Genomic DNA, 20,192 nt, shown 5'->3' with positions numbered 1-20,192 from the left:
TTGCTAGTAAGACAACAGCCATTTAACACAGAGACGATACATATCAAGCATGTTCCTGCTGTCAGAGACCGCTTCACATTAACGATATGATTGCCTACCTCGGCATGCATGAAAGGTTGCGCATCAGAATGGAAAATTCTGCTTCTTTTCATCCAGTTTGCTGGGAACGCTAGTCAGAACACTTTGATTATGTGGAGGAAAAGCTAACCCTGGGTCAGTTGTACTTACCCAGTTTCTGACAATTCCACTATGTAGAGTGTTATTGTGTGGATTAAGCAGGAACAAAGAATACTGTTTCCGCCCAGTTTCGAACAGGGGACTTTTCGCGTGTAAAGCCAACGTGATAACCACTACACTACGGAAACTGCTGAAGATGACTTTTACGCACGTGCCCAGGCTCAATGCACCATTCACACTTGAGTGCAAACATTTCAGATGCCAGACGACATGATTTCCGAATGGATTCAGTCACAGCTGCTGTGTCATTGAGTGACAGTAAATGTCTAGTACACTTAAAGCCTCCCCTGTATAGCTCTAAGAATTCCCTTTAAAGGCCGGAACAGCGCCACTTTTTTTTCATTAGCCCAAAAATGCTACTAGCGCAGTCCTCGTTAGTTTAGTGGATAGTATCTCCGCTTGTCACGCGGAAGACCAGGGTTTGATTCCCTGACGGGGAGTTTTCTACCAGTTGCTCGTAAGACAACAGCCATTTAACACAGAGACGATACATATCAAGCATGTTCCTGCTGTCAGAGACCGCTTCACATTAACGATATGATTGCCTACCTCGGCATGCATGAAAGGTTGCGCATCAGAATGGAAAATTCTGCTTCTTTTCATCCAGTTTGCTGGGAACGCTAGTCAGAACACTTTGATTGTGTGGAGGAAAAGCTAACCCTGGGGCAGTTGTACTTACCCAGTTTCTGACAATTCCACTACGTAGAGTGTTATTGTGTGGAGTAAGCAGGAACAAAGAATACTGTTTCCGCCCAGTTTCGAACGGGGGACTTTTCGCGTGTAAAGCCAATGTGATAACCACTACACTACGGAAACTGCTGAAGATGACTTTTACGCACGTGCCCAGGCTCAATGCACCATTCACACTTGAGTGCAAACATTTCAGATGCCAGACGACATGATTTCCGAATGGATTCAGTCACAGCTGCTGTGTCATTGAGTGACAGTAAATGTCTAGTACACTTAAAGCCTCCCCTGTATAGCTCTAAGAATTCCCTTTAAAGGCCGGAACAGCGCCACTTTTTTTTCATTAGCCCAAAAATGCTACTAGCGCAGTCCTCGTTAGTTTAGTGGATAGTATCTCCGCTTGTCACGCGGAAGACCAGGGTTTGATTCCCTGACGGGGAGTTTTCTACCAGTTGCTAGTAAGACAACAGCCATTTAACACAGAGACGATACATATCAAGCATGTTCCTGCTGTCAGAGACCGCTTCACATTAACGATATGATTGCCTACCTCGGCATGCATGAAAGGTTGCGCATCAAAATGGAAAATTCTGCTTCTTTTCATCCAGTTTGCTGGGAACGCTAGTCAGAACACTTTGATTGTGTGGAGGAAAAGCTAACCCTGGGGCAGTTGTACTTACCCAGTTTCTGACAATTCCACTACGTAGAGTGTTATTGTGTGGAGTAAGCAGGAACAAAGAATACTGTTTCCGCCCAGTTTCGAACGGGGGACTTTTCGCGTGTAAAGCCAACGTGATAACCACTACACTACGGAAACTGCTGAAGATGACTTTTACGCACGTGCCCAGGCTCAATGCACCATTCACACTTGAGTGCAAACATTTCAGATGCCAGACGACATGATTTCCGAATGGATTCAGTCACAGCTGCTGTGTCATTGAGTGACAGTAAATGTCTAGTACACTTAAAGCCTCCCCTGTATAGCTCTAAGAATTCCCTTTAAAGGCCGGAACAGCGCCACTTTTTTTTCATTAGCCCAAAAATGCTACTAGCGCAGTCCTCGTTAGTTTAGTGGATAGTATCTCCGCTTGTCACGCGGAAGACCAGGGTTCGATTCCCTGACGGGGAGTTTTCTACCAGTTGCTAGTAAGACAACAGCCATTTAACACAGAGACGATACATATCGAGTATGTTCCTGCTGTCAGAGACCGCTTCACATTAACGATATGATTGCCTACCTCGGCATGCATGAAAGGTTGCGCATCAGAATGGAAAATTCTGCTTCTTTTCATCCAGTTTGCTGGGAACGCTAGTCAGAACACTTTGATTATGTGGAGGAAAAGCTAACCCTGGGGCAGTTGTACTTACCCAGTTTCTGACAATTCCACTACGTAGAGTGTTATTGTGTGGATTAAGCAGGAACAAAGAATACTGTTTCCGCCCAGTTTCGAACGGGGGACTTTTCGCGTGTAAAGCTAACGTGATAACCACTACACTACGGAAACTGCTGAAGATGACTTTTACGCACGTGCCCAGGCTCAATGTACCATTCACACTTGACTGCAAACATTTCAGATGCCAGACGACATGATTTCCGAATGGATTCAGTCACAGCTGCTGTGTCATTGAGTGACAGTAAATGTCTAGTACACTTAAAGCCTCCCCTGTATAGCTCTAAGAATTCCCTTTAAAGGCCGGAACAGCGCCACTTTTTTTTCATTAGCCCAAAAATGCTACTAGCGCAGTCCTCTTTAGTTTAGTGGATAGTATCTCCGCTTGTCACGCGGAAGACCAGGGTTCGATTCCCTGACGGGGAGTTTTCTACCAGTTGCTAGTAAGACAACAGCCATTTAACACAGAGACGATACATATCGAGTATGTTCCTGCTGTCAGAGACCGCTTCACATTAACGATATGATTGCCTACCTCGGCATGCATGAAAGGTTGCGCATCAGAATGGAAAATTCTGCTTCTTTTCATCCAGTTTGCTGGGAACGCTAGTCAGAACACTTTGATTATGTGGAGGAAAAGCTAACCCTGGGGCAGTTGTACTTACCCAGTTTCTGACAATTCCACTACGTAGAGTGTTATTGTGTGGATTAAGCAGGAACAAAGAATACTGTTTCCGCCCAGTTTCGAACGGGGGACTTTTCGCGTGTAAAGCCAACGTGATAACCACTACACTACGGAAACTGCTGAAGATGACTTTTACGCACGTGCCCAGGCTCAATGCACCATTCACACTTGACTGCAAACATTTCAGATGCCAGACGACATGATTTCCGAATGGATTCAGTCACAGCTGCTGTGTCATTGAGTGACAGTAAATGTCTAGTACACTTAAAGCCTCCCCTGTATAGCTCTAAGAATTCCCTTTAAAGGCCGGAACAGCGCCACTTTTTTTTCATTAGCCCAAAAATGCTACTAGGGCAGTCCTCGTTAGTTTAGTGGATAGTATCTCCGCTTGTCACGCGGAAGACCAGGGTTCGATTCCCTGACGGGGAGTTTTCTACCAGTTGCTAGTAAGACAACAGCCATTTAACACAGAGACGATACATATCGAGTATGTTCCTGCTGTCAGAGACCGCTTCACATTAACGATATGATTGCCTACCTCGGCATGCATGAAAGGTTGCGCATCAGAATGGAAAATTCTGCTTCTTTTCATCCAGTTTGCTGGGAACGCTAGTCAGAACACTTTGATTATGTGGAGGAAAAGCTAACCCTGGGGCAGTTGTACTTACCCAGTTTCTGACAATTCCACTACGTAGAGTGTTATTGTGTGGATTAAGCAGGAACAAAGAATACTGTTTCCGCCCAGTTTCGAACGGGGGACTTTTCGCGTGTAAAGCCAACGTGATAACCACTACACTACGGAAACTGCTGAAGATGACTTTTACGCACGTGCCCAGGCTCAATGCACCATTCACACTTGACTGCAAACATTTCAGATGCCAGACGACATGATTTCCGAATGGATTCAGTCACAGCTGCTGTGTCATTGAGTGACAGTAAATGTCTAGTACACTTAAAGCCTCCCCTGTATAGCTCTAAGAATTCCCTTTAAAGGCCGGAACAGCGCCACTTTTTTTTCATTAGCCCAAAAATGCTACTAGGGCAGTCCTCGTTAGTTTAGTGGATAGTATCTCCGCTTGTCACGCGGAAGACCAGGGTTCGATTCCCTGACGGGGAGTTTTCTACCAGTTGCTAGTAAGACAACAGCCATTTAACACAGAGACGATACATATCGAGTATGTTCCTGCTGTCAGAGACCGCTTCACATTAACGATATGATTGCCTACCTCGGCATGCATGAAAGGTTGCGCATCAGAATGGAAAATTCTGCTTCTTTTCATCCAGTTTGCTGGGAACGCTAGTCAGAACACTTTGATTATGTGGAGGAAAAGCTAACCCTGGGGCAGTTGTACTTACCCAGTTTCTGACAATTCCACTACGTAGAGTGTTATTGTGTGGATTAAGCAGGAACAAAGAATACTGTTTCCGCCCAGTTTCGAACGGGGGACTTTTCGCGTGTAAAGCCAACGTGATAACCACTACACTACGGAAACTGCTGAAGATGACTTTTACGCACGTGCCCAGGCTCAATGCACCATTCACACTTGACTGCAAACATTTCAGATGCCAGACGACATGATTTCCGAATGGATTCAGTCACAGCTGCTGTGTCATTGAGTGACAGTAAATGTCTAGTACACTTAAAGCCTCCCCTGTATAGCTCTAAGAATTCCCTTTAAAGGCCGGAACAGCGCCACTTTTTTTTCATTAGCCCAAAAATGTTACTAGCGCAGTCCTCGTTAGTTTAGTGGATAGTATCTCCGCTTGTCCCGCGGAAGACCAGGGTTTGATTCCCTGACGGGGAGTTTTCTACCAGTTGCTAGTAAGACAACAGCCATTTAACACAGAGACGATACATATCGAGCATGTTCCTGCTGTCAGAGACCGCTTCACATTAACAATATGATTGCCTACCTCGGCATGCATGAAAGGTTGCGCATCAAAATGGAAAATTCTGCTTCTTTTCATCCAGTTTGCTGGGAACGCTAGTCAGAACACTTTGATTGTGTGGAGGAAAAGCTAACCCTGGGGCAGTTGTACTTACCCAGTTTCTGACAATTCCACTACGTAGAGTGTTATTGTGTGGAGTAAGCAGGAACAAAGAATACTGTTTCCGCCCAGTTTCGAACGGGGGACTTTTCGCGTGTAAAGCCAACGTGATAACCACTACACTACGGAAACTGCTGAAGATGACTTTTACGCACGTGCCCAGGCTCAATGCACCATTCACACTTGAGTGCAAACATTTCAGATGCCAGACGACATGATTTCCGAATGGATTCAGTCACAGCTGCTGTGTCATTGAGTGACAGTAAATGTCTAGTACACTTAAAGCCTCCCCTGTATAGCTCTAAGAATTCCCTTTAAAGGCCGGAACAGCGCCACTTTTTTTTCATTAGCCCAAAAATGCTACTAGCGCAGTCCTCGTTAGTTTAGTGGATAGTATCTCCGCTTGTCACGCGGAAGACCAGGGTTCGATTCCCTGACGGGGAGTTTTCTACCAGTTGCTAGTAAGACAACAGCCATTTATCACAGAGACGATACATATCAAGCATGTTCCTGCTGTCAGAGACCGCTTCACATTAACGATATGATTGCCTACCTCGGCATGCATGAAAGGTTGTGCATCAGAATGGAAAATTCTGCTTCTTTTCATCCAGTTTGCTGGGAACGCTAGTCAGAACACTTTGATTGTGTGGAGGAAAAGCTAACCCTGGGGCAGTTGTACTTACCCAGTTTCTGACAATTCCACTACGTAGAGTGTTATTGTGTGGAGTAAGCAGGAACAAAGAATACTGTTTCCGCCCAGTTTTGAACGGGGGACTTTTCGCGTGTAAAGCCAACGTGATAACCACTACACTACGGAAACTGCTGAAGATGACTTTTACGCACGTGCCCAGGCTCAATGCACCATTCACACTTGACTGCAAACATTTCAGATGCCAGACGACATGATTTCCGAATGGATTCAGTCACAGCTGCTGTGTCATTGAGTGACAGTAAATGTCTAGTACACTTAAAGCCTCCCCTGTATAGCTCTAAGAATTCCCTTTAAAGGCCGGAACAGCGCCACTTTTTTTTCATTAGCCCAAAAATGCTACTAGCGCAGTCCTCGTTAGTTTAGTGGATAGTATCTCCGCTTGTCACGCGGAAGACCAGGGTTCGATTCCCTGACGGGGAGTTTTCTACCAGTTGCTAGTAAGACAACAGCCATTTATCACAGAGACGATACATATCAAGCATGTTCCTGCTGTCAGAGACCGCTTCACATTAACGATATGATTGCCTACCTCGGCATGCATGAAAGGTTGTGCATCAGAATGGAAAATTCTGCTTCTTTTCATCCAGTTTGCTGGGAACGCTAGTCAGAACACTTTGATTGTGTGGAGGAAAAGCTAACCCTGGGGCAGTTGTACTTACCCAGTTTCTGACAATTCCACTACGTAGAGTGTTATTGTGTGGATTAAGCAGGAACAAAGAATACTGTTTCCACCCAGTTTCAAACGGGGGACTTTTCGCGTGTAAAGCCAACGTGATAACCACTACACTACTGAAACTGCTGAAGATGACTTTTACGCACGTGCCCAGGCTCAATGCACCATTCACACTTGACTGCAAACATTTCAGATGCCAGACGACATGATTTCCGAATGGATTCAGTCACAGCTGCTGTGTCATTGAGTGACAGTAAATGTCTAGTACACTTAAAGCCTCCCCTGTATAGCTCTAAGAATTCCCTTTAAAGGCCGGAACAGCGCCACTTTTTTTTCATTAGCCCAAAAATGCTACTAGCGCAGTCCTCGTTAGTTTAGTGGATAGTATCTCCGCTTGTCACGCGGAAGACCAGGGTTCGATTCCCTGACGGGGAGTTTTCTACCAGTTGCTAGTAAGACAACAGCCATTTAACACAGAGACGATACATATCGAGTATGTTCCTGCTGTCAGAGACCGCTTCACATTAACGATATGATTGCCTACCTCGGCATGCATGAAAGGTTGCGCATCAGAATGGAAAATTCTGCTTCTTTTCATCCAGTTTGCTGGGAACGCTAGTCAGAACACTTTGATTATGTGGAGGAAAAGCTAACCCTGGGGCAGTTGTACTTACCCAGTTTCTGACAATTCCACTACGTAGAGTGTTATTGTGTGGATTAAGCAGGAACAAAGAATACTGTTTCCGCCCAGTTTCGAACGGGGGACTTTTCGCGTGTAAAGCCAACGTGATAACCACTACACTACGGAAACTGCTGAAGATGACTTTTACGCACGTGCCCAGGCTCAATGCACCATTCACACTTGACTGCAAACATTTCAGATGCCAGACGACATGATTTCCGAATGGATTCAGTCACAGCTGCTGTGTCATTGAGTGACAGTAAATGTCTAGTACACTTAAAGCCTCCCCTGTATAGCTCTAAGAATTCCCTTTAAAGGCCGGAACAGCGCCACTTTTTTTTCATTAGCCCAAAAATGTTACTAGCGCAGTCCTCGTTAGTTTAGTGGATAGTATCTCCGCTTGTCCCGCGGAAGACCAGGGTTTGATTCCCTGACGGGGAGTTTTCTACCAGTTGCTAGTAAGACAACAGCCATTTAACACAGAGACGATACATATCGAGCATGTTCCTGCTGTCAGAGACCGCTTCACATTAACAATATGATTGCCTACCTCGGCATGCATGAAAGGTTGCGCATCAAAATGGAAAATTCTGCTTCTTTTCATCCAGTTTGCTGGGAACGCTAGTCAGAACACTTTGATTGTGTGGAGGAAAAGCTAACCCTGGGGCAGTTGTACTTACCCAGTTTCTGACAATTCCACTACGTAGAGTGTTATTGTGTGGAGTAAGCAGGAACAAAGAATACTGTTTCCGCCCAGTTTCGAACGGGGGACTTTTCGCGTGTAAAGCCAACGTGATAACCACTACACTACGGAAACTGCTGAAGATGACTTTTACGCACGTGCCCAGGCTCAATGCACCATTCACACTTGAGTGCAAACATTTCAGATGCCAGACGACATGATTTCCGAATGGATTCAGTCACAGCTGCTGTGTCATTGAGTGACAGTAAATGTCTAGTACACTTAAAGCCTCCCCTGTATAGCTCTAAGAATTCCCTTTAAAGGCCGGAACAGCGCCACTTTTTTTTCATTAGCCCAAAAATGCTACTAGCGCAGTCCTCGTTAGTTTAGTGGATAGTATCTCCGCTTGTCACGCGGAAGACCAGGGTTCGATTCCCTGACGGGGAGTTTTCTACCAGTTGCTAGTAAGACAACAGCCATTTATCACAGAGACGATACATATCAAGCATGTTCCTGCTGTCAGAGACCGCTTCACATTAACGATATGATTGCCTACCTCGGCATGCATGAAAGGTTGTGCATCAGAATGGAAAATTCTGCTTCTTTTCATCCAGTTTGCTGGGAACGCTAGTCAGAACACTTTGATTGTGTGGAGGAAAAGCTAACCCTGGGGCAGTTGTACTTACCCAGTTTCTGACAATTCCACTACGTAGAGTGTTATTGTGTGGAGTAAGCAGGAACAAAGAATACTGTTTCCGCCCAGTTTCGAACGGGGGACTTTTCGCGTGTAAAGCCAACGTGATAACCACTACACTACGGAAACTGCTGAAGATGACTTTTACGCACGTGCCCAGGCTCAATGCACCATTCACACTTGAGTGCAAACATTTCAGATGCCAGACGACATGATTTCCGAATGGATTCAGTCACAGCTGCTGTGTCATTGAGTGACAGTAAATGTCTAGTACACTTAAAGCCTCCCCTGTATAGCTCTAAGAATTCCCTTTAAAGGCCGGAACAGCGCCACTTTTTTTTCATTAGCCCAAAAATGCTACTAGCGCAGTCCTCGTTAGTTTAGTGGATAGTATCTCCGCTTGTCACGCGGAAGACCAGGGTTCGATTCCCTGACGGGGAGTTTTCTACCAGTTGCTAGTAAGACAACAGCCATTTATCACAGAGACGATACATATCAAGCATGTTCCTGCTGTCAGAGACCGCTTCACATTAACGATATGATTGCCTACCTCGGCATGCATGAAAGGTTGTGCATCAGAATGGAAAATTCTGCTTCTTTTCATCCAGTTTGCTGGGAACGCTAGTCAGAACACTTTGATTGTGTGGAGGAAAAGCTAACCCTGGGGCAGTTGTACTTACCCAGTTTCTGACAATTCCACTACGTAGAGTGTTATTGTGTGGATTAAGCAGGAACAAAGAATACTGTTTCCGCCCAGTTTCGAACGGGGGACTTTTCGCGTGTAAAGCCAACGTGATAACCACTACACTACTGAAACTGCTGAAGATGACTTTTACGCACGTGCCCAGGCTCAATGCACCATTCACACTTGACTGCAAACATTTCAGATGCCAGACGACATGATTTCCGAATGGATTCAGTCACAGCTGCTGTGTCATTGAGTGACAGTAAATGTCTAGTACACTTAAAGCCTCCCCTGTATAGCTCTAAGAATTCCCTTTAAAGGCCGGAACAGCGCCACTTTTTTTTCATTAGCCCAAAAATGCTACTAGCGCAGTCCTCGTTAGTTTAGTGGATAGTATCTCCGCTTGTCACGCGGAAGACCAGGGTTCGATTCCCTGACGGGGAGTTTTCTACCAGTTGCTAGTAAGACAACAGCCATTTAACACAGAGACGATACATATCGAGTATGTTCCTGCTGTCAGAGACCGCTTCACATTAACGATATGATTGCCTACCTCGGCATGCATGAAAGGTTGCGCATCAGAATGGAAAATTCTGCTTCTTTTCATCCAGTTTGCTGGGAACGCTAGTCAGAACACTTTGATTATGTGGAGGAAAAGCTAACCCTGGGGCAGTTGTACTTACCCAGTTTCTGACAATTCCACTACGTAGAGTGTTATTGTGTGGATTAAGCAGGAACAAAGAATACTGTTTCCGCCCAGTTTCGAACGGGGGACTTTTCGCGTGTAAAGCCAACGTGATAACCACTACACTACGGAAACTGCTGAAGATGACTTTTACGCACGTGCCCAGGCTCAATGCACCATTCACACTTGACTGCAAACATTTCAGATGCCAGACGACATGATTTCCGAATGGATTCAGTCACAGCTGCTGTGTCATTGAGTGACAGTAAATGTCTAGTACACTTAAAGCCTCCCCTGTATAGCTCTAAGAATTCCCTTTAAAGGCCGGAACAGCGCCACTTTTTTTTCATTAGCCCAAAAATGCTACTAGGGCAGTCCTCGTTAGTTTAGTGGATAGTATCTCCGCTTGTCACGCGGAAGACCAGGGTTCGATTCCCTGACGGGGAGTTTTCTACCAGTTGCTAGTAAGACAACAGCCATTTAACACAGAGACGATACATATCGAGTATGTTCCTGCTGTCAGAGACCGCTTCACATTAACGATATGATTGCCTACCTCGGCATGCATGAAAGGTTGCGCATCAGAATGGAAAATTCTGCTTCTTTTCATCCAGTTTGCTGGGAACGCTAGTCAGAACACTTTGATTATGTGGAGGAAAAGCTAACCCTGGGGCAGTTGTACTTACCCAGTTTCTGACAATTCCACTACGTAGAGTGTTATTGTGTGGATTAAGCAGGAACAAAGAATACTGTTTCCGCCCAGTTTCGAACGGGGGACTTTTCGCGTGTAAAGCCAACGTGATAACCACTACACTACGGAAACTGCTGAAGATGACTTTTACGCACGTGCCCAGGCTCAATGCACCATTCACACTTGACTGCAAACATTTCAGATGCCAGACGACATGATTTCCGAATGGATTCAGTCACAGCTGCTGTGTCATTGAGTGACAGTAAATGTCTAGTACACTTAAAGCCTCCCCTGTATAGCTCTAAGAATTCCCTTTAAAGGCCGGAACAGCGCCACTTTTTTTTCATTAGCCCAAAAATGTTACTAGCGCAGTCCTCGTTAGTTTAGTGGATAGTATCTCCGCTTGTCCCGCGGAAGACCAGGGTTTGATTCCCTGACGGGGAGTTTTCTACCAGTTGCTAGTAAGACAACAGCCATTTAACACAGAGACGATACATATTGAGCATGTTCCTGCTGTCAGAGACCGCTTCACATTAACAATATGATTGCCTACCTCGGCATGCATGAAAGGTTGCGCATCAAAATGGAAAATTCTGCTTCTTTTCATCCAGTTTGCTGGGAACGCTAGTCAGAACACTTTGATTGTGTGGAGGAAAAGCTAACCCTGGGGCAGTTGTACTTACCCAGTTTCTGACAATTCCACTACGTAGAGTGTTATTGTGTGGAGTAAGCAGGAACAAAGAATACTGTTTCCGCCCAGTTTCGAACGGGGGACTTTTCGCGTGTAAAGCCAACGTGATAACCACTACACTACGGAAACTGCTGAAGATGACTTTTACGCACGTGCCCAGGCTCAATGCACCATTCACACTTGAGTGCAAACATTTCAGATGCCAGACGACATGATTTCCGAATGGATTCAGTCACAGCTGCTGTGTCATTGAGTGACAGTAAATGTCTAGTACACTTAAAGCCTCCCCTGTATAGCTCTAAGAATTCCCTTTAAAGGCCGGAACAGCGCCACTTTTTTTTCATTAGCCCAAAAATGCTACTAGCGCAGTCCTCGTTAGTTTAGTGGATAGTATCTCCGCTTGTCACGCGGAAGACCAGGGTTCGATTCCCTGACGGGGAGTTTTCTACCAGTTGCTAGTAAGACAACAGCCATTTATCACAGAGACGATACATATCAAGCATGTTCCTGCTGTCAGAGACCGCTTCACATTAACGATATGATTGCCTACCTCGGCATGCATGAAAGGTTGTGCATCAGAATGGAAAATTCTGCTTCTTTTCATCCAGTTTGCTGGGAACGCTAGTCAGAACACTTTGATTGTGTGGAGGAAAAGCTAACCCTGGGGCAGTTGTACTTACCCAGTTTCTGACAATTCCACTACGTAGAGTGTTATTGTGTGGAGTAAGCAGGAACAAAGAATACTGTTTCCGCCCAGTTTCGAACGGGGGACTTTTCGCGTGTAAAGCCAACGTGATAACCACTACACTACGGAAACTGCTGAAGATGACTTTTACGCACGTGCCCAGGCTCAATGCACCATTCACACTTGAGTGCAAACATTTCAGATGCCAGACGACATGATTTCCGAATGGATTCAGTCACAGCTGCTGTGTCATTGAGTGACAGTAAATGTCTAGTACACTTAAAGCCTCCCCTGTATAGCTCTAAGAATTCCCTTTAAAGGCCGGAACAGCGCCACTTTTTTTTCATTAGCCCAAAAATGCTACTAGCGCAGTCCTCGTTAGTTTAGTGGATAGTATCTCCGCTTGTCACGCGGAAGACCAGGGTTCGATTCCCTGACGGGGAGTTTTCTACCAGTTGCTAGTAAGACAACAGCCATTTATCACAGAGACGATACATATCAAGCATGTTCCTGCTGTCAGAGACCGCTTCACATTAACGATATGATTGCCTACCTCGGCATGCATGAAAGGTTGTGCATCAGAATGGAAAATTCTGCTTCTTTTCATCCAGTTTGCTGGGAACGCTAGTCAGAACACTTTGATTGTGTGGAGGAAAAGCTAACCCTGGGGCAGTTGTACTTACCCAGTTTCTGACAATTCCACTACGTAGAGTGTTATTGTGTGGAGTAAGCAGGAACAAAGAATACTGTTTCCGCCCAGTTTCGAACGGGGGACTTTTCGCGTGTAAAGCCAACGTGATAACCACTACACTACGGAAACTGCTGAAGATGACTTTTACGCACGTGCCCAGGCTCAATGCACCATTCACACTTGAGTGCAAACATTTCAGATGCCAGACGACATGATTTCCGAATGGATTCAGTCACAGCTGCTGTGTCATTGAGTGACAGTAAATGTCTAGTACACTTAAAGCCTCCCCTGTATAGCTCTAAGAATTCCCTTTAAAGGCCGGAACAGCGCCACTTTTTTTTCATTAGCCCAAAAATGCTACTAGCGCAGTCCTCGTTAGTTTAGTGGATAGTATCTCAGCTTGTCACGCGGAAGACCAGGGTTCGATTCCCTGACGGGGAGTTTTCTACCAGTTGCTAGTAAAACAACAGCCATTTAACACAGAGACGATACATATCAAGCATGTTCCTGCTGTCAGAGACCGCTTCACATTAACAATATGATTGCCTACCTCGGCATGCATGAAAGGTTGCGCATCAGAATGGAAAATTCTGCTTCTTTTCATCCAGTTTGCTGGGAACGCTAGTCAGAACACTTTGATTGTGTGGAGGAAAAGCTAACCCTGGGGCAGTTGTACTTACCCAGTTTCTGACAATTCCACTACGTAGAGTGTTATTGTGTGGAGTAAGCAGGAACAAAGAATACTGTTTCCGCCCAGTTTCGAACGGGGGACTTTTCGCGTGTAAAGCCAACGTGATAACCACTACACTACGGAAACTGCTGAAGATGACTTTTACGCACGTGCCCAGGCTCAATGCACCATTCACACTTGAGTGCAAACATTTCAGATGCCAAACGACATGATTTCCGAATGGATTCAGTCACAGCTGCTGTGTCATTGAGTGACAGTAAATGTCTAGTACACTTAAAGCCTCCCCTGTATAGCTCTAAGAATTCCCTTTAAAGGCCGGAACAGCGCCACTTTTTTTTCATTAGCCCAAAAATGCTACTAGCGCAGTCCTCGTTAGTTTAGTGGATAGTATCTCCGCTTGTCACGCGGAAGACCAGGGTTCGATTCCCTGACGGGGAGTTTTCTACCAGTTGCTAGTAAGACAACAGCCATTTATCACAGAGACGATACATATCAAGCATGTTCCTGCTGTCAGAGACCGCTTCACATTAACGATATGATTGCCTACCTCGGCATGCATGAAAGGTTGTGCATCAGAATGGAAAATTCTGCTTCTTTTCATCCAGTTTGCTGGGAACGCTAGTCAGAACACTTTGATTGTGTGGAGGAAAAGCTAACCCTGGGGCAGTTGTACTTACCCAGTTTCTGACAATTCCACTACGTAGAGTGTTATTGTGTGGAGTAAGCAGGAACAAAGAATACTGTTTCCGCCCAGTTTCGAACGGGGGACTTTTCGCGTGTAAAGCCAACGTGATAACCACTACACTACGGAAACTGCTGAAGATGACTTTTACGCACGTGCCCAGGCTCAATGCACCATTCACACTTGAGTGCAAACATTTCAGATGCCAGACGACATGATTTCCGAATGGATTCAGTCACAGCTGCTGTGTCATTGAGTGACAGTAAATGTCTAGTACACTTAAAGCCTCCCCTGTATAGCTCTAAGAATTCCCTTTAAAGGCCGGAACAGCGCCACTTTTTTTTCATTAGCCCAAAAATGCTACTAGCGCAGTCCTCGTTAGTTTAGTGGATAGTATCTCCGCTTGTCACGCGGAAGACCAGGGTTCGATTCCCTGACGGGGAGTTTTCTACCAGTTGCTAGTAAGACAACAGCCATTTAACACAGAGACGATACATATCGAGTATGTTCCTGCTGTCAGAGACCGCTTCACATTAACGATATGATTGCCTACCTCGGCATGCATGAAAGGTTGCGCATCAGAATGGAAAATTCTGCTTCTTTTCATCCAGTTTGCTGGGAACGCTAGTCAGAACACTTTGATTATGTGGAGGAAAAGCTAACCCTGGGGCAGTTGTACTTACCCAGTTTCTGACAATTCCACTACGTAGAGTGTTATTGTGTGGATTAAGCAGGAACAAAGAATACTGTTTCCGCCCAGTTTCGAACGGGGGACTTTTCGCGTGTAAAGCCAACGTGATAACCACTACACTACGGAAACTGCTGAAGATGACTTTTACGCACGTGCCCAGGCTCAATGCACCATTCACACTTGAGTGCAAACATTTCAGATGCCAAACGACATGATTTCCGAATGGATTCAGTCACAGCTGCTGTGTCATTGAGTGACAGTAAATGTCTAGTACACTTAAAGCCTCCCCTGTATAGCTCTAAGAATTCCCTTTAAAGGCCGGAACAGCGCCACTTTTTTTTCATTAGCCCAAAAATGTTACTAGCGCAGTCCTCGTTAGTTTAGTGGATAGTATCTCCGCTTGTCACGCGGAAGACCAGGGTTTGATTCCCTGACGGGGAGTTTTCTACCAGTTGCTAGTAAGACAACAGCCATTTAACACAGAGACGATACATATCGAGTATGTTCCTGCTGTCAGAGACCGCTTCACATTAACGATATGATTGCCTACCTCGGCATGCATGAAAGGTTGCGCATCAGAATGGAAAATTCTGCTTCTTTTCATCCAGTTTGCTGGGAACGCTAGTCAGAACACTTTGATTATGTGGAGGAAAAGCTAACCCTGGGGCAGTTGTACTTACCCAGTTTCTGACAATTCCACTACGTAGAGTGTTATTGTGTGGATTAAGCAGGAACAAAGAATACTGTTTCCGCCCAGTTTCGAACGGGGGACTTTTCGCGTGTAAAGCCAACGTGATAACCACTACACTACGGAAACTGCTGAAGATGACTTTTACGCACGTGCCCAGGCTCAATGCACCATTCACACTTGAGTGCAAACATTTCAGATGCCAAACGACATGATTTCCGAATGGATTCAGTCACAGCTGCTGTGTCATTGAGTGACAGTAAATGTCTAGTACACTTAAAGCCTCCCCTGTATAGCTCTAAGAATTCCCTTTAAAGGCCGGAACAGCGCCACTTTTTTTTCATTAGCCCAAAAATGTTACTAGCGCAGTCCTCGTTAGTTTAGTGGATAGTATCTCCGCTTGTCACGCGGAAGACCAGGGTTTGATTCCCTGACGGGGAGTTTTCTACCAGTTGCTAGTAAGACAACAGCCATTTAACACAGAGACGATACATATCGAGCATGTTCCTGCTGTCAGAGACCGCTTCACATTAACAATATGATTGCCTACCTCGGCATGCATGAAAGGTTGCGCATCAAAATGGAAAATTCTGCTTCTTTTCATCCAGTTTGCTGGGAACGCTAGTCAGAACACTTTGATTGTGTGGAGGAAAAGCTAACCCTGGGGCAGTTGTACTTACCCAGTTTCTGACAATTCCACTACGTAGAGTGTTATTGTGTGGAGTAAGCAGGAACAAAGAATACTGTTTCCGCCCAGTTTCGAACGGGGGACTTTTCGCGTGTAAAGCCAACGTGATAACCACTACACTACGGAAACTGCTGAAGATGACTTTTACGCACGTGCCCAGGCTCAATGCACCATTCACACTTGAGTGCAAACATTTCAGATGCCAGACGACATGATTTCCGAATGGATTCAGTCACAGCTGCTGTGTCATTGAGTGACAGTAAATGTCTAGTACACTTAAAGCCTCCCCTGTATAGCTCTAAGAATTCCCTTTAAAGGCCGGAACAGCGCCACTTTTTTTTCATTAGCCCAAAAATGCTACTAGCGCAGTCCTCGTTAGTTTAGTGGATAGTATCTCCGCTTGTCACGCGGAAGACCAGGGTTCGATTCCCTGACGGGGAGTTTTCTACCAGTTGCTAGTAAGACAACAGCCATTTATCACAGAGACGATACATATCAAGCATGTTCCTGCTGTCAGAGACCGCTTCACATTAACGATATGATTGCCTACCTCGGCATGCATGAAAGGTTGTGCATCAGAATGGAAAATTCTGCTTCTTTTCATCCAGTTTGCTGGGAACGCTAGTCAGAACACTTTGATTGTGTGGAGGAAAAGCTAACCCTGGGGCAGTTGTACTTACCCAGTTTCTGACAATTCCACTACGTAGAGTGTTATTGTGTGGAGTAAGCAGGAACAAAGAATACTGTTTCCGCCCAGTTTCGAACGGGGGACTTTTCGCGTGTAAAGCCAACGTGATAACCACTACACTACGGAAACTGCTGAAGATGACTTTTACGCACGTGCCCAGGCTCAATGCACCATTCACACTTGAGTGCAAACATTTCAGATGCCAGACGACATGATTTCCGAATGGATTCAGTCACAGCTGCTGTGTCATTGAGTGACAGTAAATGTCTAGTACACTTAAAGCCTCCCCTGTATAGCTCTAAGAATTCCCTTTAAAGGCCGGAACAGCGCCACTTTTTTTTCATTAGCCCAAAAATGCTACTAGCGCAGTCCTCGTTAGTTTAGTGGATAGTATCTCAGCTTGTCACGCGGAAGACCAGGGTTCGATTCCCTGACGGGGAGTTTTCTACCAGTTGCTAGTAAAACAACAGCCATTTAACACAGAGACGATACATATCAAGCATGTTCCTGCTGTCAGAGACCGCTTCACATTAACAATATGATTGCCTACCTCGGCATGCATGAAAGGTTGCGCATCAGAATGGAAAATTCTGCTTCTTTTCATCCAGTTTGCTGGGAACGCTAGTCAGAACACTTTGATTGTGTGGAGGAAAAGCTAACCCTGGGGCAGTTGTACTTACCCAGTTTCTGACAATTCCACTACGTAGAGTGTTATTGTGTGGAGTAAGCAGGAACAAAGAATACTGTTTCCGCCCAGTTTCGAACGGGGGACTTTTCGCGTGTAAAGCCAACGTGATAACCACTACACTACGGAAACTGCTGAAGATGACTTTTACGCACGTGCCCAGGCTCAATGCACCATTCACACTTGAGTGCAAACATTTCAGATGCCAAACGACATGATTTCCGAATGGATTCAGTCACAGCTGCTGTGTCATTGAGTGACAGTAAATGTCTAGTACACTTAAAGCCTCCCCTGTATAGCTCTAAGAATTCCCTTTAAAGGCCGGAACAGCGCCACTTTTTTTTCATTAGCCCAAAAATGCTACTAGCGCAGTCCTCGTTAGTTTAGTGGATAGTATCTCCGCTTGTCACGCGGAAGACCAGGGTTCGATTCCCTGACGGGGAGTTTTCTACCAGTTGCTAGTAAGACAACAGCCATTTATCACAGAGACGATACATATCAAGCATGTTCCTGCTGTCAGAGACCGCTTCACATTAACGATATGATTGCCTACCTCGGCATGCATGAAAGGTTGTGCATCAGAATGGAAAATTCTGCTTCTTTTCATCCAGTTTGCTGGGAACGCTAGTCAGAACACTTTGATTGTGTGGAGGAAAAGCTAACCCTGGGGCAGTTGTACTTACCCAGTTTCTGACAATTCCACTACGTAGAGTGTTATTGTGTGGAGTAAGCAGGAACAAAGAATACTGTTTCCGCCCAGTTTCGAACGGGGGACTTTTCGCGTGTAAAGCCAACGTGATAACCACTACACTACGGAAACTGCTGAAGATGACTTTTACGCACGTGCCCAGGCTCAATGCACCATTCACACTTGAGTGCAAACATTTCAGATGCCAGACGACATGATTTCCGAATGGATTCAGTCACAGCTGCTGTGTCATTGAGTGACAGTAAATGTCTAGTACACTTAAAGCCTCCCCTGTATAGCTCTAAGAATTCCCTTTAAAGGCCGGAACAGCGCCACTTTTTTTTCATTAGCCCAAAAATGCTACTAGCGCAGTCCTCGTTAGTTTAGTGGATAGTATCTCCGCTTGTCACGCGGAAGACCAGGGTTCGATTCCCTGACGGGGAGTTTTCTACCAGTTGCTAGTAAGACAACAGCCATTTAACACAGAGACGATACATATCGAGTATGTTCCTGCTGTCAGAGACCGCTTCACATTAACGATATGATTGCCTACCTCGGCATGCATGAAAGGTTGCGCATCAGAATGGAAAATTCTGCTTCTTTTCATCCAGTTTGCTGGGAACGCTAGTCAGAACACTTTGATTATGTGGAGGAAAAGCTAACCCTGGGGCAGTTGTACTTACCCAGTTTCTGACAATTCCACTACGTAGAGTGTTATTGTGTGGATTAAGCAGGAACAAAGAATACTGTTTCCGCCCAGTTTCGAACGGGGGACTTTTCGCGTGTAAAGCCAACGTGATAACCACTACACTACGGAAACTGCTGAAGATGACTTTTACGCACGTGCCCAGGCTCAATGCACCATTCACACTTGAGTGCAAACATTTCAGATGCCAAACGACATGATTTCCGAATGGATTCAGTCACAGCTGCTGTGTCATTGAGTGACAGTAAATGTCTAGTACACTTAAAGCCTCCCCTGTATAGCTCTAAGAATTCCCTTTAAAGGCCGGAACAGCGCCACTTTTTTTTCATTAGCCCAAAAATGTTACTAGCGCAGTCCTCGTTAGTTTAGTGGATAGTATCTCCGCTTGTCACGCGGAAGACCAGGGTTTGATTCCCTGACGGGGAGTTTTCTACCAGTTGCTAGTAAGACAACAGCCATTTAACACAGAGACGATACATATCGAGTATGTTCCTGCTGTCAGAGACCGCTTCACATTAACGATATGATTGCCTACCTCGGCATGCATGAAAGGTTGCGCATCAGAATGGAAAATTCTGCTTCTTTTCATCCAGTTTGCTGGGAACGCTAGTCAGAACACTTTGATTATGTGGAGGAAAAGCTAACCCTGGGGCAGTTGTACTTACCCAGTTTCTGACAATTCCACTACGTAGAGTGTTATTGTGTGGATTAAGCAGGAACAAAGAATACTGTTTCCGCCCAGTTTCGAACGGGGGACTTTTCGCGTGTAAAGCCAACGTGATAACCACTACACTACGGAAACTGCTGAAGATGACTTTTACGCACGTGCCCAGGCTCAATGCACCATTCACACTTGAGTGCAAACATTTCAGATGCCAAACGACATGATTTCCGAATGGATTCAGTCACAGCTGCTGTGTCATTGAGTGACAGTAAATGTCTAGTACACTTAAAGCCTCCCCTGTATAGCTCTAAGAATTCCCTTTAAAGGCCGGAACAGCGCCACTTTTTTTTCATTAGCCCAAAAATGTTACTAGCGCAGTCCTCGTTAGTTTAGTGGATAGTATCTCCGCTTGTCACGCGGAAGACCAGGGTTTGATTCCCTGACGGGGAGTTTTCTACCAGTTGCTAGTAAGACAACAGCCATTTAACACAGAGACGATACATATCGAGCATGTTCCTGCTGTCAGAGACCGCTTCACATTAACAATATGATTGCCTACCTCGGCATGCATGAAAGGTTGCGCATCAAAATGGAAAATTCTGCTTCTTTTCATCCAGTTTGCTGGGAACGCTAGTCAGAACACTTTGATTGTGTGGAGGAAAAGCTAACCCTGGGGCAGTTGTACTTACCCAGTTTCTGAC

At 45.4% G+C, this 20,192-nt stretch overlaps 17 non-coding genes across 17 annotated transcripts; all 17 read right to left on the bottom strand.

Annotated features, from left to right (window-relative positions):
* Positions 1 to 1,668: 1,668 nt before the first annotated feature.
* trnav-uac (transfer RNA valine (anticodon UAC)) lies at positions 1,669 to 1,741 on the bottom strand. The gene has a single exon. It is a non-coding gene; the product is annotated as a tRNA-Val (tRNA).
* A 1,303-nt stretch (positions 1,742 to 3,044) lies between these two features.
* On the bottom strand, positions 3,045 to 3,117 carry trnav-uac (transfer RNA valine (anticodon UAC)). Its single transcript has one exon. It is a non-coding gene; the product is annotated as a tRNA-Val (tRNA).
* Positions 3,118 to 3,732: 615 nt separating this feature from the next.
* On the bottom strand, positions 3,733 to 3,805 carry trnav-uac (transfer RNA valine (anticodon UAC)). Its single transcript has one exon. It is a non-coding gene; the product is annotated as a tRNA-Val (tRNA).
* Positions 3,806 to 4,420: 615 nt separating this feature from the next.
* Positions 4,421 to 4,493, bottom strand: trnav-uac (transfer RNA valine (anticodon UAC)). The gene has a single exon. It is a non-coding gene; the product is annotated as a tRNA-Val (tRNA).
* Positions 4,494 to 5,108: 615 nt separating this feature from the next.
* trnav-uac (transfer RNA valine (anticodon UAC)) lies at positions 5,109 to 5,181 on the bottom strand. The gene has a single exon. It is a non-coding gene; the product is annotated as a tRNA-Val (tRNA).
* A 1,991-nt stretch (positions 5,182 to 7,172) lies between these two features.
* Positions 7,173 to 7,245, bottom strand: trnav-uac (transfer RNA valine (anticodon UAC)). Its single transcript has one exon. It is a non-coding gene; the product is annotated as a tRNA-Val (tRNA).
* A 615-nt stretch (positions 7,246 to 7,860) lies between these two features.
* On the bottom strand, positions 7,861 to 7,933 carry trnav-uac (transfer RNA valine (anticodon UAC)). The gene has a single exon. It is a non-coding gene; the product is annotated as a tRNA-Val (tRNA).
* Positions 7,934 to 8,548: 615 nt separating this feature from the next.
* On the bottom strand, positions 8,549 to 8,621 carry trnav-uac (transfer RNA valine (anticodon UAC)). Its single transcript has one exon. It is a non-coding gene; the product is annotated as a tRNA-Val (tRNA).
* Positions 8,622 to 9,924: 1,303 nt separating this feature from the next.
* On the bottom strand, positions 9,925 to 9,997 carry trnav-uac (transfer RNA valine (anticodon UAC)). Its single transcript has one exon. It is a non-coding gene; the product is annotated as a tRNA-Val (tRNA).
* A 615-nt stretch (positions 9,998 to 10,612) lies between these two features.
* Positions 10,613 to 10,685, bottom strand: trnav-uac (transfer RNA valine (anticodon UAC)). The gene has a single exon. It is a non-coding gene; the product is annotated as a tRNA-Val (tRNA).
* Positions 10,686 to 11,300: 615 nt separating this feature from the next.
* On the bottom strand, positions 11,301 to 11,373 carry trnav-uac (transfer RNA valine (anticodon UAC)). The gene has a single exon. It is a non-coding gene; the product is annotated as a tRNA-Val (tRNA).
* Positions 11,374 to 11,988: 615 nt separating this feature from the next.
* On the bottom strand, positions 11,989 to 12,061 carry trnav-uac (transfer RNA valine (anticodon UAC)). The gene has a single exon. It is a non-coding gene; the product is annotated as a tRNA-Val (tRNA).
* Positions 12,062 to 12,676: 615 nt separating this feature from the next.
* trnav-uac (transfer RNA valine (anticodon UAC)) lies at positions 12,677 to 12,749 on the bottom strand. Its single transcript has one exon. It is a non-coding gene; the product is annotated as a tRNA-Val (tRNA).
* A 615-nt stretch (positions 12,750 to 13,364) lies between these two features.
* On the bottom strand, positions 13,365 to 13,437 carry trnav-uac (transfer RNA valine (anticodon UAC)). The gene has a single exon. It is a non-coding gene; the product is annotated as a tRNA-Val (tRNA).
* Positions 13,438 to 14,052: 615 nt separating this feature from the next.
* trnav-uac (transfer RNA valine (anticodon UAC)) lies at positions 14,053 to 14,125 on the bottom strand. Its single transcript has one exon. It is a non-coding gene; the product is annotated as a tRNA-Val (tRNA).
* A 615-nt stretch (positions 14,126 to 14,740) lies between these two features.
* On the bottom strand, positions 14,741 to 14,813 carry trnav-uac (transfer RNA valine (anticodon UAC)). The gene has a single exon. It is a non-coding gene; the product is annotated as a tRNA-Val (tRNA).
* A 615-nt stretch (positions 14,814 to 15,428) lies between these two features.
* trnav-uac (transfer RNA valine (anticodon UAC)) lies at positions 15,429 to 15,501 on the bottom strand. The gene has a single exon. It is a non-coding gene; the product is annotated as a tRNA-Val (tRNA).
* Positions 15,502 to 20,192: the final 4,691 nt, after the last annotated feature.

Source organism: Anarhichas minor, unplaced genomic scaffold (assembly GCF_050575085.1).
Source record: "Anarhichas minor isolate MPS153535 unplaced genomic scaffold, ASM5057508v1 ptg000085l, whole genome shotgun sequence".
Classification (NCBI taxonomy): domain Eukaryota; kingdom Metazoa; phylum Chordata; class Actinopteri; order Perciformes; family Anarhichadidae; genus Anarhichas; species Anarhichas minor.
This window is presented reverse-complemented; position numbering and strand designations above follow the sequence as displayed.